The sequence below is a fragment of the Hemicordylus capensis genome, chromosome 7 (genome assembly GCF_027244095.1).
Source record: "Hemicordylus capensis ecotype Gifberg chromosome 7, rHemCap1.1.pri, whole genome shotgun sequence".
Lineage (NCBI taxonomy): Eukaryota > Metazoa > Chordata > Lepidosauria > Squamata > Cordylidae > Hemicordylus > Hemicordylus capensis.
In genome coordinates this window covers 5,260,074-5,274,001 of record NC_069663.1, presented here as the reverse complement: position 1 = coordinate 5,274,001, position 13,928 = coordinate 5,260,074, and the positions used below count along the sequence as shown (strand labels likewise).

The window sequence follows — 13,928 nt, the reverse complement described above, 5'->3', positions numbered from 1 at the left end:
TCTGAGCCTCCTGGCGGAAGCCCTCCTATGGCACCTGGAGGGCAAGCTGCTGGCGCGGGACTCTTACAGCCTGCAGGAGCTGCTCCACAAGATCGCCAAGCGTCTGGTAAGGGCAGCCCCTCCCTGTCCATCCCTCGGCTCAAATGGCTCAAGGACCTTTGGGCGATGCTTTGCTCACTCGGGATTTGTCTTTGCTCTTGATCCCAGATTCGGCAGCTCGGCACAGAGGACGCCGTGGAGATGGAGGCCACCAAGATCCTGGGCTTCTTCCGCAGCGAGCAGCCTTCAGTGAGGAGAACGGCTGCCCTGCTGATCGGTAAGCGAAACAAGACTTTTGGGTCTCCCTTAGTGGGTCGTCTTGGTGGGCAAAGGTTCATTCTCTTGGAAGGCACTGCCAGAAGGGTGTGGAGGGGCAGGAGCTGTTCCCTCCCCAGGAGGACTGGCCCAGTGCGTGTTAGCGAGGTCTCTTGGCTTAATTTCCACCCAAGGTGACATAAGAGTCCCTGGAGGAATGGCTCAAATTGTCAGTCCCAGAGGGAGCAGAGAGGGGAGGACTTCCTCTCCTGAATGATCGGGTTGTCCATGCACAGTGTCCTGAACTGTGGTCCCATTTCCTTCCACCCTTGTTTTTTAGGTCACCTGGTCCACAAAAAGGGCAGCATCCTCACTGAAGGGAACATAGAGACCTTCCATGCTGGTAAGTGCCGGTTTCTGGGTGGGAAGGGGAAGTTTCTGTGAGGGGAGAGGCCTAGATTTAGGGACCACAGAGCTGGAATGGGCCACCTGTCCCCTCACATGGAAGGTCCCGCTTGCATCCTCAGGGATGCTCAGCAGTAGGCTTTCCCAGAGTGCAGGGGAGAAAGAGTCAGGACTTGCGCCCTCTTGGTGTGGAAATGGTGGGGCTTGGCCAAGGGTGGGGTGATCTCTTCATGCCATTTCTGAACCTTCTCCTTCATCCCTCCAGCGCTGGAGAGCTTGCTTGGCGACCATGACCCCGAGGTCGGGAGAGTTGCCTGCAAGACAGAGAAGATCGTGAAGAAGGCCTTTTCCCTCCACTCCCGGCACGGGCTGCGGGCTGCCGTTCGGCGCTTGTGGGCGGGCTGTAAGAAGAAGAGACACCCGCCAGAGTACGGTGATCTCTCCACCTGACCGACTGGTGAGTAGACCAAGGCAGGGCTTCACTTGAAGGGGACCCGATGGTTAGGGAGGGGGCTGGGGCTGCAGGAAGGGTGGGCAGGAATCTGGGCAACCCTCCCTCGTGTTGGAATGCCAACTTCGGCCCTTGTGGCTGGTTGTACCAGTAGCCAAAGGGAAAGAGGAAAGATCTCTCTTCCCTCTGGGAAATGAGGACACAAATATTCTGCCAGGAGTCCCTGGTGCTTGGTGGTGTCATGGGGGAGAGTGTGAGAAGACCCCCCATCTCTGAACCAATGTCCTCCTCTCTTTCCAGGAACAACAGCCCCGTGCTCTCCCCTTGAAGATCAGCAGCTGAAGGGAGGTTCAGGAAAGACCGTGCAGCGCAGGGGCCTCCCAGAAGACCTCCTCCAACCGCGTGGACACAAGATCTGTCCACAAGAAGACATCCAGCAGGGAAGTGCAGTTCTGTCTGAGGAGTGAGGGGGAAGCAGGCTCCACTCCCCTGGCCCAAGGAAGCCCCGCCTCTGGGGTGCAGAAGCCCCTCCCCTTGCTTCTGCTGGCAGGCTGTGGGAGGAGGCTACAGGACCACCCTGCCCCCAAGTGGCCCTTTGGAACCATTCTTGGGCTTCCCTTGGGTCCGGGGAGACTATGTGGCCCCAGCAGGAGGGCAAGGTCACCGCCTCCCTCCATTCCCACCAGCTGGCCAGGGAGCACCCCCTCCTCCTTCCACCTTTCTCCCCTTCCCCAGCGGCCTGGCTTCCCCTGGCAGGGGAAGCCCCATCCAGGCATCCGCCCCCTCCCCTGCCGAGGGTGTGCTCCTCCCCCCCTCCACTCCCGCAGCCACGCCTCACTCCCCCCTCCGCTCCCTCCTCCTTCCTCCCAAACCGCTGCAGCAGCAGAGGAGCCTGGGAGACTCTGGGGCCCCCCTGCAGCCCCAGTAGCGCCCCCTGGAGCTGCCCGGTGGCAGGCCAGAGAATCCTCCTCTCCCTCCTGCTCCATGCTGTGGCTGCACAGTGGGAAGCCCGAATTCTCTGGCTTGCCCCCCCATCAACCCCCACCCCACTGCCCGATCCCCGCTTGCTGGGCTGCCGGAGTGGAAAGGGAGGAGGAGCAGGGCAACCCCACTGACGCTGCTTTGTGCTTCTTGCAGGCTTGTGCTGCTGCTGGGCGGCTGGAGGAGTCGATCCGCCCCAGAAGAGGAGACCAAGTGAACGTGCCTGCAAGGAGCGGGGGTGGGGTGGGGTTGGGGGCTGGCTGGGACTCCCCCCAATTTTGTTTGCCCTGCCATTCCCTTCTTCTGTGTGACCCTGGGCTTCCTCCCTTCCCTCCTTCCCTTCCTCCCTCCCCCTCCCTCCCAGGGACAGAATGGGCTTTGCTGGTCGCCCTGTTGGGGGCCGAGTAGGAATTTTTGGCTTTCCAACAGATTGGCCAAGATGGAAAGTTTTTTTGCCTACTCCATTCTGTCCTGTTTGTTTCCTTTAGTTAGAAAGTTAAGTGACGACTTGTAACCTATTTAAGTATATTAATAAAGTTGCCCCTTTTGTTCAAAACATACCGTCGTGTCTGAGTTCCTCTTTTCTTCTCGTCTCCCTTGGAGCGTTTGTGCCCACAGACTCCCAAGCTCACCTCTTGGCTGAGGGAGACGCTGCTACACTGCTACAGGTCCATGCAAATGCCTCTTGCTTGGAAGCACTCACTCAGACAATTGGCTTGGATCACTCCAGAGGAGCCCACTTGAGGTTTGCCGCCAATGAGGTTTGCTGAGCACAGGATCCTGGGAGCAAGCTGCACCTTCCAATCGAGTGCCCGGAAAGCACAGCCTTGGCAAGGCCTGGCAAGCTTACAAACCAACACTGACTGCCTCCAATACAGCCAAATATGACATGTGATTCCATTCCAGTGATTAAAAAGTCCTGCCAAGTATGAAATGCCATTTGTGCAGGAACAAGGCCTTGACCTCCTCTTGTGCTCTTCACATTTCTGTTTTGAATGCGTATTTGCTTCCTTCCTGTGCTCTGTAATAAGAAGCTGGCAGGGATCAAGAGTTCACAGCTCCCCTTTGACAGTTTGGTCTGGTTGGGGAAAGAGTCCTGCTGTTTGGTTTTTGGAGGGAGGAGAGGGTTGGATTGGATTGGTTTGGTTTTGTTTTTTTAATGGGGGGAGCTCGCATTAATTTTGATTGGTTGGTTTGGTTTTTTCCCCAAATTCAATTTTTATTATTTTTAACAATATTAATATGTCATTTATTACGAATAGACAAAAGTGGACTTCCCGCACACATCTCTTCGTGAATCATCAGCTATAAAGTTCACCCTTGCTATAATAATAGTTCAAAACATAAATTTAAATCCTTACAAACACAGCTAATCTATCCAACCTGCAGGTTTTTTTACTAAATTTCGAACCCTGCTGTAAAGTCCATAGTAGGAAAATAGTTCTTTAGATACAACAAGAATGGTTTCCAACCTTCTTTGAAGCATTCCAAATTTTGGTCTCTTATTAGTGTTGTAAGTTTTGCCATCTCCGCATATTCCAAGAATTTTATCAGCCAATCTTCTTTTGAAGGCACTTCATTACTCTTCCATTTCTGTGCATATATAATTCTAGCCGCCGCCGAAGCGTACATAAAAAGCATTGAATTACTTGTAGAAATTGCACCTTCTATTATTCCCAGCAGGAAAGATTCTGGCCTCTTAGGAAATGTCATTTTAAATATTTTCTTTAACTCATTATATATCATCTCCCAATATGCTTTAGCCTTCCCACAGCTCCACCACATAGGAAAAAAAGTGCCTTCAGACTGTCCACACTTCCAACATTTGTTTGATACATTTTTATACATTAATGCCAATTTTTTGGGTGTCAGATACCATCTATACATCATTTTGTAATAATTTTCTTTTAAAGCATAACATGCAGACAATTTTAAATCGGTTAGTTTTGGAAAATTGGAGGGGGGGAAGAGAATAAAAGGAGGCTCGCCTGCAGCAGAAAGTTAGTGAAAGCTGGAGGAAGAGTTTAAAGTTCGCGCTAAAGCTGGAATTAGAGCTGACTAGGAGTAAGACCCTGAGGCTATTCACATGATAGTCCTGGGATGCGGAGGGCGGGCAGTGGGGTAGGCAGAGTCCAACTAATTTCCCCCAGATGATTCTTCTGCTTTTCTTCAGGTATACTACCATGCGCTCACATGATCCTCACTGCTCCCAGCAGTGTGGATCTTTGGAGGCTGCGATGACACATCCCAACCTTTGGATATCCCACAATGCATAGTGTGTCGAGCGTGGTGCATTGGGTGATAGGAACATATGAAGCTGCCAGTCAGACCATTGGTCCATCTAGCTCAGTATTGCCTACACAGACTGGCAGCAGCTTCTCCAAGGTTGCAGGCAGGAATCTCTCTCAGTCCTATCTTGGAGATGCTGCAAGGGAGGGAACCTGGAACCTCAATGCTCTTCCCAGAGCGGCTCCATCCCCTGATGGGGAATCTCTTATAGTGCTCACATGTCTAATCTCCCATTCAAATGAAACCAAGGCAGACACAGCTCAGCTAAGGGGGGAAGAAACGCTTGCTACCACAAGACCAGCTCTCCTCTCCTCTGAGACGGGCGCTCTAGGCACCCATCTTTGTGTGTACTCAGGCAACAAGCAGCCTGAGCACCCATCTGATCCCAGTGCCAGGGTAAAGGGCACGCTCGCACCCTAAACTTTGTCTAAAGGCCGGGCTTCAAAGTGGGGTTAGGCGGGCCAGCAGCACCGTGATCCATAGGGATGCCTGCGCTGCAGACGAGCAGCCTGGGTTAAATTGCTTCTGGGAACCGTCTTCCTGAGAAACATAGCTAGAACAGTGAAGTGTTCCTGTATGCCTATAGCAGTGAAGAGGGAAGCAGACGCAGGAGAAAACTGGCCCCCACCCGCACCCCGATCAGTTAAGAGCAGCAATCCCAGAAAATTAGAATATTACATGGAACCAAGAAGACAAGGATTGTAGAATAGAACAATATCGGACCTCTGAAAAGTATAAGCATGCATATGTATTCAGTACTTGGTTTGGGCCCCTTTTGCAGCAATTACTGCCTCAATGCGGCGTGGCATGGATGCTATCAGCCTGTGGCACTGATGAGGTGTTATGGAAGACCAGGATGCTTCATTAGCGGCCTTCAGCAATTCTGCATTGTTTGGTCTCATGTCTCTCATCCTTCTCTTGGCAATGCTCCATAGATTCTCTATGGGGTCAGGTCAGGCGAGTTTGCTGGCCAATCAAACACAGTACACTGTATACTTTTCGGAGGTCCGATATTGTTCTATTCTACAATCCTTGTCTTCTTGGTTCCATGTAATATTCTAATTTTCTGGGATTGTGGATTTGGGGTTTTCATGAGCTGTACGCCATGATCATCACAATTATAACAAATTAAGGCTTGACTTATCTCGCTTTGCATGTAATGCATCTGTCTCATATATCAGTTTCACCTTTTAATTTGCATTACTGAAATTAATGGACTTTTACACGATATTCTAATTTTCCGAGTTTCACCTGTATATGGCGTCAAACGGTTGCTGCTTTTTTTGGGTGGTTAGTTTCCGCGAGACTGCTCCCCCTGCTGTTTACATTCCAAATGCAACTTGCCTGAACGGAGGCGTTTTGCTGCTGCTGAGCAGCTAGTTTGGAAAGCGCCACGCAGAAGGACATTGCAAGAGTGCGCGTCTGGTTTTTGGTTTTGTGAGAGGAAGGGGCATGGGGGATGCAGAAGAGAGTGTCCTACACAGGGTAAAGGATTTAATGTGAGCCAAGAAACTGTTTTAATTGTAAAAGCTCTGTCCTGGAGCATATTACTACTACTACTAGTAGTAGTAGTAGTACTGCTACTACTACTAGTAGTAGTATAAAAGGCATGCTTTGGGGCAGAATGCCCCATGCACCTAGGGGCAGACCATGGAACATAGAAAGCTCCTTTATCCTGAGTCAGACCCTTGGTCCATCTAGCTCAGTTCTGTCAACACTGACTGGCGGCGGCTCTTTGAGGTTGCAGGCAAGAGTCTCTCCCAGCCCTACCTGGAGATGCTGCCAGGGATGGAACTTGGGACTGTCTGCATACAAAGCAGATGCTCTCTCTCAAACCTCTGGATCCTTCACACCTCCTTCCCCTCAAAAAGCAGCTATGTTCTCTGTGCTAAGCTATGGTTCCGTCTCCAACAGGACTTCCAGAAAGGCTTGACCTGCTTTATCACCTCTCTGTTCAATAATTAAATCTCGCTGGACTCCCCACAGTTGCACCACCTCCCTCCCTCTCTCTCTCTCTCTCTCTCTCTCTCTCTCTCTCTCTCTCACACACACACACACACACACACACACACACCCAACAACATGTTAAACACTGCTTCATGCATTACTTTGCAATCATGGTGTGAAGTACACAGCTGAAGCGCTCTCTGAACAATCAAACAACTGATAAAGTACCATTGATGGATTTACACAGAGCCAAATGACAGGTCCCTGTCCCAAGGAGCATGCAATCTCGATTTTTAGCAGAGAAAGACAGTAGAGGGAAGGAGGGAAGGAAGAAAAGAGGCAGTCAAGAGCAACAAGATGAATCTGTATGAACGCCTTTCCACCTGGCAAGGCAAAATTTCAGCATAAATAATGTGTGCAAATAAAGGTAGATCAATATGGGGCTTTCATGATGAAGATACCTTTTTCCCCCAGGGAAGCTGGAAAAGCTTTTGAATAGCAAATCATCAAGCCTCTCTCCTCCTTTTTGGATGGAATGCCAGACTCCGGTTGCTTTCTAGCTGCTCTCCTTTCCGCTGCAGGGGTTTCTGCCCTCCTTGAGGAACTGGGCACTGGGGAACGGGTTTCTCATCCTTATTGGCTCTGCTAGGGCTACCATCACCCTGTGACTGGCCAAAGTCAGTCTACCAAAGTCAGTCTACCAGTCTAGTCCAAAGTCAGTCTACCATCACCCTGTGACTGGCCAAAGATAGTGACTGGCCAAAGTTCAGCCACTCCTCAGCAGAAATGTCCCATCCTCTCCTGGAACAGGCTTGCTGGAAACCCTCCTTGCCACATCCCCTGCTACTGTGGGCAGCCTCGGATCTGTCTTGTCCTCTCGACTTGCAGTTTCCTTCTGGCTGCAAGAACTGAAGACTCTTTGCAAGCCAGGGCAAGGAAGTCGCCCGTACATCTGCTTCTCTCTGCCTCGTGCATAAACCAGGTCTGCTAAGAAATAAGGCCAGTAGTATTATATACAGACCTGGGAGGAGCCTAAGTAAGGGCAAGTGAAGCCACAGACTAAGGAAGGGCAAGAAATATGGGCAGAGTGAAGTCAGAGCCTAGTAAGGGCAAGACGTCATCAAGCCCCGCCCATTGAAGGGCAAGATGTCATCAATCCCCTCCCACTGATGGGCATGACATCACCACAGTAGGGAGGAGTTGTAAACCCTCCAGAGAACATGCCCAGGCATGCCCAGAGCCTCCTGTACCATGAGCCCTACCCACCTGACATGTGAGGACCAATAGGAAGGAGTTCCCAGCCAGCCGTTCAAGGCTTATAGTGTTGCTGCTGCATGGAGTATCCTACAAGGCTTGTAGCATAGCCCCCTTTGCATAAAGGTCACAATTCTACTGTTTGCTTGTGGGTTTGATGATGGGATCTCCTCAGAGCCCTAATTTGGCAACAAATCAGCCAGAGTCGACACCTAAGCCAAGAAAACGCCAGATTAGCACCAGTTCAGATGATGAAGGACCTCCTGTGAAAACCTATGCTGAAGAACAAGCGGAGACAAGGGAAATATGGCAAGAGATCCTGGCAACCATGGCAGCTGAGCCACAGGTAAATATATTTTACAGGCTAGGTTTTGAGGTTGTGTGTGTGTGTGTGCAAAAGGACATTAAACTCATAGTCTTTTCTTTTCTCCCTTTAGAATTCAGCACTTGTGCAAACTCGGAAACGCTCTCGCATAGCAATGCAGAAATTCTTGGGCCTGGATATCAATGAAGAGCCCTATAGTAGCTGGGCGGAGCCTAAGTCAGGGCAAAGTGAAGCCATAGCCTAGTAAGGGCAAGGAACGATGGGCAAGGGAAAGCCAGAGCCTAGTAAGGGCAAGTTGAAGCCCTGCCCTTCGAAGGGCGTGATGACATCACAGCAGGAAGGAGCCGAAAGCTTCTAACTAAGGGCAGGTTGAAGCCACCGCCTCCTAAGGGTATAGTGAGACCCTGTGGAGAGCGTCCACACAACATGGCCAGGCAGACCCCCATGTCCAGGCATGTTCAGACATGCCCAGAGCAGATGCACAACAAACACCCATGTTTGGACATCAGCCCCCCACACCCCCCGAACAGGTCTGTGTATGTTCAGACATGCACAGAGCAAGGGTTAGGCCAGGCCTGCACAACATAAGGCCCGGGGACCAGATCAGGCCCTCAGGGACTCTTTTGTGGGTCCACTGATTGTCACAACTTGCAGCAACAGCACCCCAAGGCCACTCTTTGGGTTAGTTCCCTCTTCTTCTTCATCTTTTCATCCTCTGCCCTCTCTGAAACTGCCTGACAGCACCATCCTGTGCATGTTTACTTGGAAATATTTACTTAGTTGACTCCTAAGTAAGCACGACTAGGATTGCAACATGAAATCGACAGCAATTTAGAAAGAGGAGAGGATTTTGCATTTGTTTGGGGCTGGCATTTTTTAAGGGAGATCTCACTAGATGCCCCAGTGACTGAGCAAGGACAGGCTCTATTTTCTGGCCATGATTCTTAGTTAAAATTGTGGGTCCCTTGCCAAAGGGGGGAAAGATCCACAACTATCTAATAATTGCTTGCATTAATATTTTTAATCATTAATTTTAATTCAATAATGTGCTGAAAATTGACCTTGACCACTGAACACCATTGTGGTTGGTTCCAGCCCATCAAAACATTTGAATTGTGTACCCCCCGGGTTAGCCCCAGAGCAGGGTTGTTATTTTTGTAGAGAGAAAATAAAATGCTCTCCAGATTAACTCAATAGGGTATATTCTAGATTTTAAGAACTCATACACATTAACTTTGTACTATGGATTCTGAAGTTGAAAGTTTTCCCCCTTTAAAAAGAAAAGTTGCCCTGCAATTAATGCTGGATCATCTTTTCTTTGTCTCTGTGATGAGGCTAGCCTGGAGTTTTATCCTGAGAGGCCCCTGAAACATCAGCCCTATCCATCCTCAGCACTGTACCTCCAGTGACTGTTGCTGGTGTGTATCTTATGTTTCTTTTTAGATTGTGATCCCTTTGGGGACAGGGATCCATCTCATTTATTTATTATTTCTCTGTGTAAACCTCCCTGTGCCATTTTTGGAAGGGTGGTATAGAAATTGAATAAATAAATAACTAAAAATGCTTTTTGTGTGTGATGTATAAGTAGGACAATTTCATACATTCTGATAAGTACAGCTTCTTAAAAACATTAAAATCATGATCTCTTTCGTTATGCAGTGACAATGCCTTGCTGTCTAAGAAACAAGGCTTTTTTTTTTTTTTAAATAACCAGTTCTCCAAAAAAGTGGTAGGACTGGGCCCTTCAAATGGTGTGGTCTAACCATTAAGTGTTCATCAGATCAATGACCACTAGAGGCTTTTGATGTGTGTGTGTGTGTGTGCATGCACAGGTAGGCTGACAGATGCAATTTCTATTTATCTGACGCTTGGTGGGGGGGTGGGAGTTTGTATTTTGTGTATTCACTAGGAAATGAGAGTTCTGGTTCTTTAGAAATCAACTAACACACACTAATTAAATGCATCAAAATTACTGACCAAGACTAAGTCCTATTGAGGACAGAGAAAGCAAGCAAGCAAGCAAGAATGAAAGATTAAGAGCAGTGACAAGGACTAGTTGTGAAACTGTGTCAAAGGAGAAGGGAAAAACTGTGTCTGAGGCCAAGGAAATCTAGATGGTTAAAAAGTGACAAGAACACAGGGTGGGGGTGGGGAGAACCGAGTTAGCGATGGGCCAGGTTGAGGAAGCAGAGGCAGTATAATTGTCCTTATTCAAGGTAATTCCTAATCCAGGCTAATTCATATCAGAGTTAGAGATGTACGAAGAAGGGGGGGAAGGGAGGGGGGAGAGCTTTGTTAAAAATGGAAGCAAAGAAACAGTGACAAGGACTAGGCGCAAAACTGTGTCAGAGATGGAAAGGGGAGAGAGATCCTAGTTAGGGGACAGGTCTAGGCTTTGTAGATGTGAAGTAGAATCAAAGAAAGTTTGAGATACCACAGTCTACAGAACTGTGGTTTTTAAAGATATGCTTGCGCTACAAAGACACCTGTAAGAGTGTCTAGCACTAAGAGATAATGTACATTGCATTAATAGTTCACTGAGAACTTCCAATTAAATAGAGGCAGTCATCAGATCAAGCCGGGGTCTGTATTGCCCTAGTCACTAACATCCTAACTAAGAATCACTGGAAAACAACCAGACTAGCTAATACCTCCCAAGAGAAATTATAAGAAATTAAATTATTTCTTATAAAAGTCCATTTTCTCTTCTATAAAACAAATCCTTTTAAAAAAAAGAAATTAAATTTGTTGACAAAACAATTACATATCAGACCATTTCTTTGTGTGTGTCTGTGTGTGTGTGTGTGTGTAAAAATGAAAATTGTGTGGGCGTACTGAAGTGAATTGATTGCTGCTTCCTGCTTGTATGTATAAAGACATATCTGTGTGCATTCATCTTACACGAAGGAGCTACATACAAGATTCATGCTTGGACATGTAGGATATTTACGGAAGCAAAGAAACAGTGACAAGGACTAGTTGTGAAACTGTGTCAGAGAAGAAGGGACATTGACAAGGATTGAGTGAAAAACAGTGTCTGAGGCCAAGGAAATCTAGATGGTTAAAAAGTGACAAGAACACAGGGTGGGGGTGGGGAGAGCCTAGTTAGCTATGGGCCAGGTTGAGGTTAGTAAGAGGAAGCAGTGTCAGTATAATTGTCCTTATTCAAGTTAATGCCTAATCCAGGCTAATTCATATTAGAGATGTAGGAAGAAGGGGGGGGAGGGGGGGGAGAGATTTGTTAAAAACGGAAGCAAAGAAACAGTGACAAGGACTAGGTGCAAAACTGTGTCAGAGATGGAAAGGTCTGTATTGCCCTAGTCACTAACATTCTAACTTAGAATCACTGGAAAACAACCAGACTAGCTAATACCTCCCAAGAGAAATTATAAGAAATTAAATTATTTCTTATAAAAGTCCATTTTCTCTTCTAGAAAACAAATCCTTTTTTAAAAAAGAAATTAAATTTGTTGACAAAACAATTACATATCAGACCATTTCTCTCTGTGTATGTGTGTGCGTGTGTGTGTGTGTGTGTGTGTAAAAATGAAAATTGTGTGGGCGTCCTGAAGTGAATTGATTGCTGCTTCCTGCTTGTATGTACAATGACATATCTGTGTGCATTCATCTTACATGATGGAGCTACATACAAGATTCATGCTTGGACATGTAGGATATTTCATCAGGTGTGTAGGCCAGACCTTATGCAGGTAGAGCCATTCACTTTCCTTACAAAAGAACAGTGAACAACTAAATAGCAATATGATGTGTGTGTACGTGTGTGTTAAATACATCTTGTATGTTGTATATAACCTAATGTATGCTGACTCTGCTGTACATATCATATGTCTTTAAGATTGTTTGTTTTCTCATCAACAGTACAGAATTATCCAATCTAAACACTTTAGAATCAATTCTGGGTTTTTTGGCTCTGTACTATATTTTATGTGTTTTCCAAAGCAGCCAATCATTGTCTGCTCTAGATCCACACAAAAACAAGTGCCTGCTTTTTGAAGTATGAAAGGTCTTTTCCTCTAAAAGATGAGTATGGATAACTATAAGATAGCTCACAGGCAGCCAGGGAGCTCCCAGCCTGATGTTCCTAAGCTCAGGAGAGGGTTTACAAAGCGTACTAGTACTCCAGAGAGTCGGTGCTGTGTAGTGCCTAGAGTGTCAGACTAGGAAGGGCATTTGCTCTTCTTGGCTTAACCTACCTCACAGGGTTGTTGTGCAGATACAATGAGGGAACACGACCTTGAGTTCCTTGGAAGAAGGGGCAGGGTATAAATCTCATACATACATACATACATACATATGGTAGCATGTTCCTAGTTTGCCAGGGAGGATACTTGTTTGAATTTAGACCCTTCATATAATGCCATGCATGCAGATGTGTCAAAATTAACTCAGTGAAAAAGATTAACAGGGTGTTTCAAAAAACTAGTCAGTTTACAAACGTCTGATTCTTCAGAGATGCCTGACAGTTTGGTACCAACTTGTCTGTAAGCAATAGTTTTTGCTTCTGCAGATGAGTTTGTCTGAGACAGCTCTGTAGGATCAACATCTGAATCTGACTGTGTATCATCAGAGCATGGCTTCCTACCGCCTCCCCACAGAGTGGCACATATCTCATTGATATAGGCATACAGGAAATCAGTTTTAATATCATCCACAAAGGCCAGCATTCCAGATGACTAGTTTTTTGAAACACCCTGTTAATCTTTTTCACTGAGTTAATTTTGACACATCTGCATGCATGGCATTATATGAAGGGTCTAAATTCAAACAAGTATCCTCCCTGGCAAACTATGAACATGCTACCATATGTATGTATGTATGAGATTTATACCCTGCCCCTTCTTCCAAGGAACTCAAGGTCGTGTTCCCTCATTGTATCTGCACAACCACCCTGTGAGGTAGGTTAAGCCAAGAAGAGCAAATGCCCTTCCTAGTCTGACACTCTAGGCACTACACAGCACCGACTCTCTGGAGTACTAGTACGCTTTGTAAACCCTCTCCTGAGCTTAGGAACATCAGGCTGGGAGCTCCCTGGCTGCCTGTGAACTATCTTATAGTTATCCATACTCATCTTTTAGAGGAAAAGACCTTTCATACTTCAAAAAGCAGGCACTTGTTTTTGTGTGGATCTAGAGCAGACAATGATTGGCTGCTTTGGAAAAGACATAAAATATAGTACAGAGCCAAAAAACCCAGAATTGATTCTAAAGTGTTTAGATTGGATAATTCTGTACTGTTGATGAGAAAACAAACAATCTTAAAGACATATGATATGTACAGCAGAGTCAGCATACATTAGGTTATATACAACATACAAGATGTATTTAACACACACGTACACACACATCATATTGCTATTTAGTTGTTCACTGTTCTTTTGTTCTTTCTGCCACAGCCTTTCAATTTCAGTTTGTAGATCTTTGTATTTTATTATTTTTTCTATTTCTTTTTCTTCTATTCTGCTATCCCCTGGTACTGCTATGTCGATTATTTTCACTTGTTTTTCTTTCTTCTCGACTACAGTGATATCCGGTGTATTGTGTGGCAGATGTTTGTCTGTTTGTAGTCGGAAGTCCCATAATATTTTTACATCTTCATTTTCTTCAACTTTTTCAATTTGATGGTCCCACCAATCTTTGGCTACAGGTAGCTTGTATTTTTTGCAGATGTTCCAGTGTATCATCCCTGCTACCTTGTCATGCCTTTGTTTGTAGTCAGTCTGTGTGATCTTCTTACAACAGCTGATCAGGTGGTCCACTGTTTCATCTGCTTCTTTACAAAGGCGGCACTTGCTGTTTCTTGTGGATTTTTCGACTTTGGCTCTTATTGCATTTGTTCTTAGTGCCTGTTCTTGTGCAGCCAGTATTAAACCCTCTGTTTCTTTCTTCAAGTTGCCATTCTTAAGCCATTGCCAGGTCTTGGTGATGTCTGATTTTCCACTTATATTGTGTAAATATTGACCAT

General features: G+C 46.5%; 2 long non-coding RNA genes across 2 annotated transcripts; both read left to right on the top strand.

Annotated features, from left to right (window-relative positions):
• The first annotated feature begins 633 nt into the window (after positions 1-633).
• LOC128333255 (uncharacterized) lies at positions 634-2,669 on the top strand. Its single transcript, XR_008310888.1, has 3 exons — positions 634-697; positions 965-1,156; positions 1,451-2,669. It is a non-coding gene; the product is annotated as an uncharacterized LOC128333255 (long non-coding RNA).
• Positions 2,670-7,836: 5,167 nt separating this feature from the next.
• LOC128333106 (uncharacterized) lies at positions 7,837-9,509 on the top strand. Its single transcript, XR_008310849.1, has 2 exons — positions 7,837-7,967; positions 8,059-9,509. It is a non-coding gene; the product is annotated as an uncharacterized LOC128333106 (long non-coding RNA).
• Positions 9,510-13,928: the final 4,419 nt, after the last annotated feature.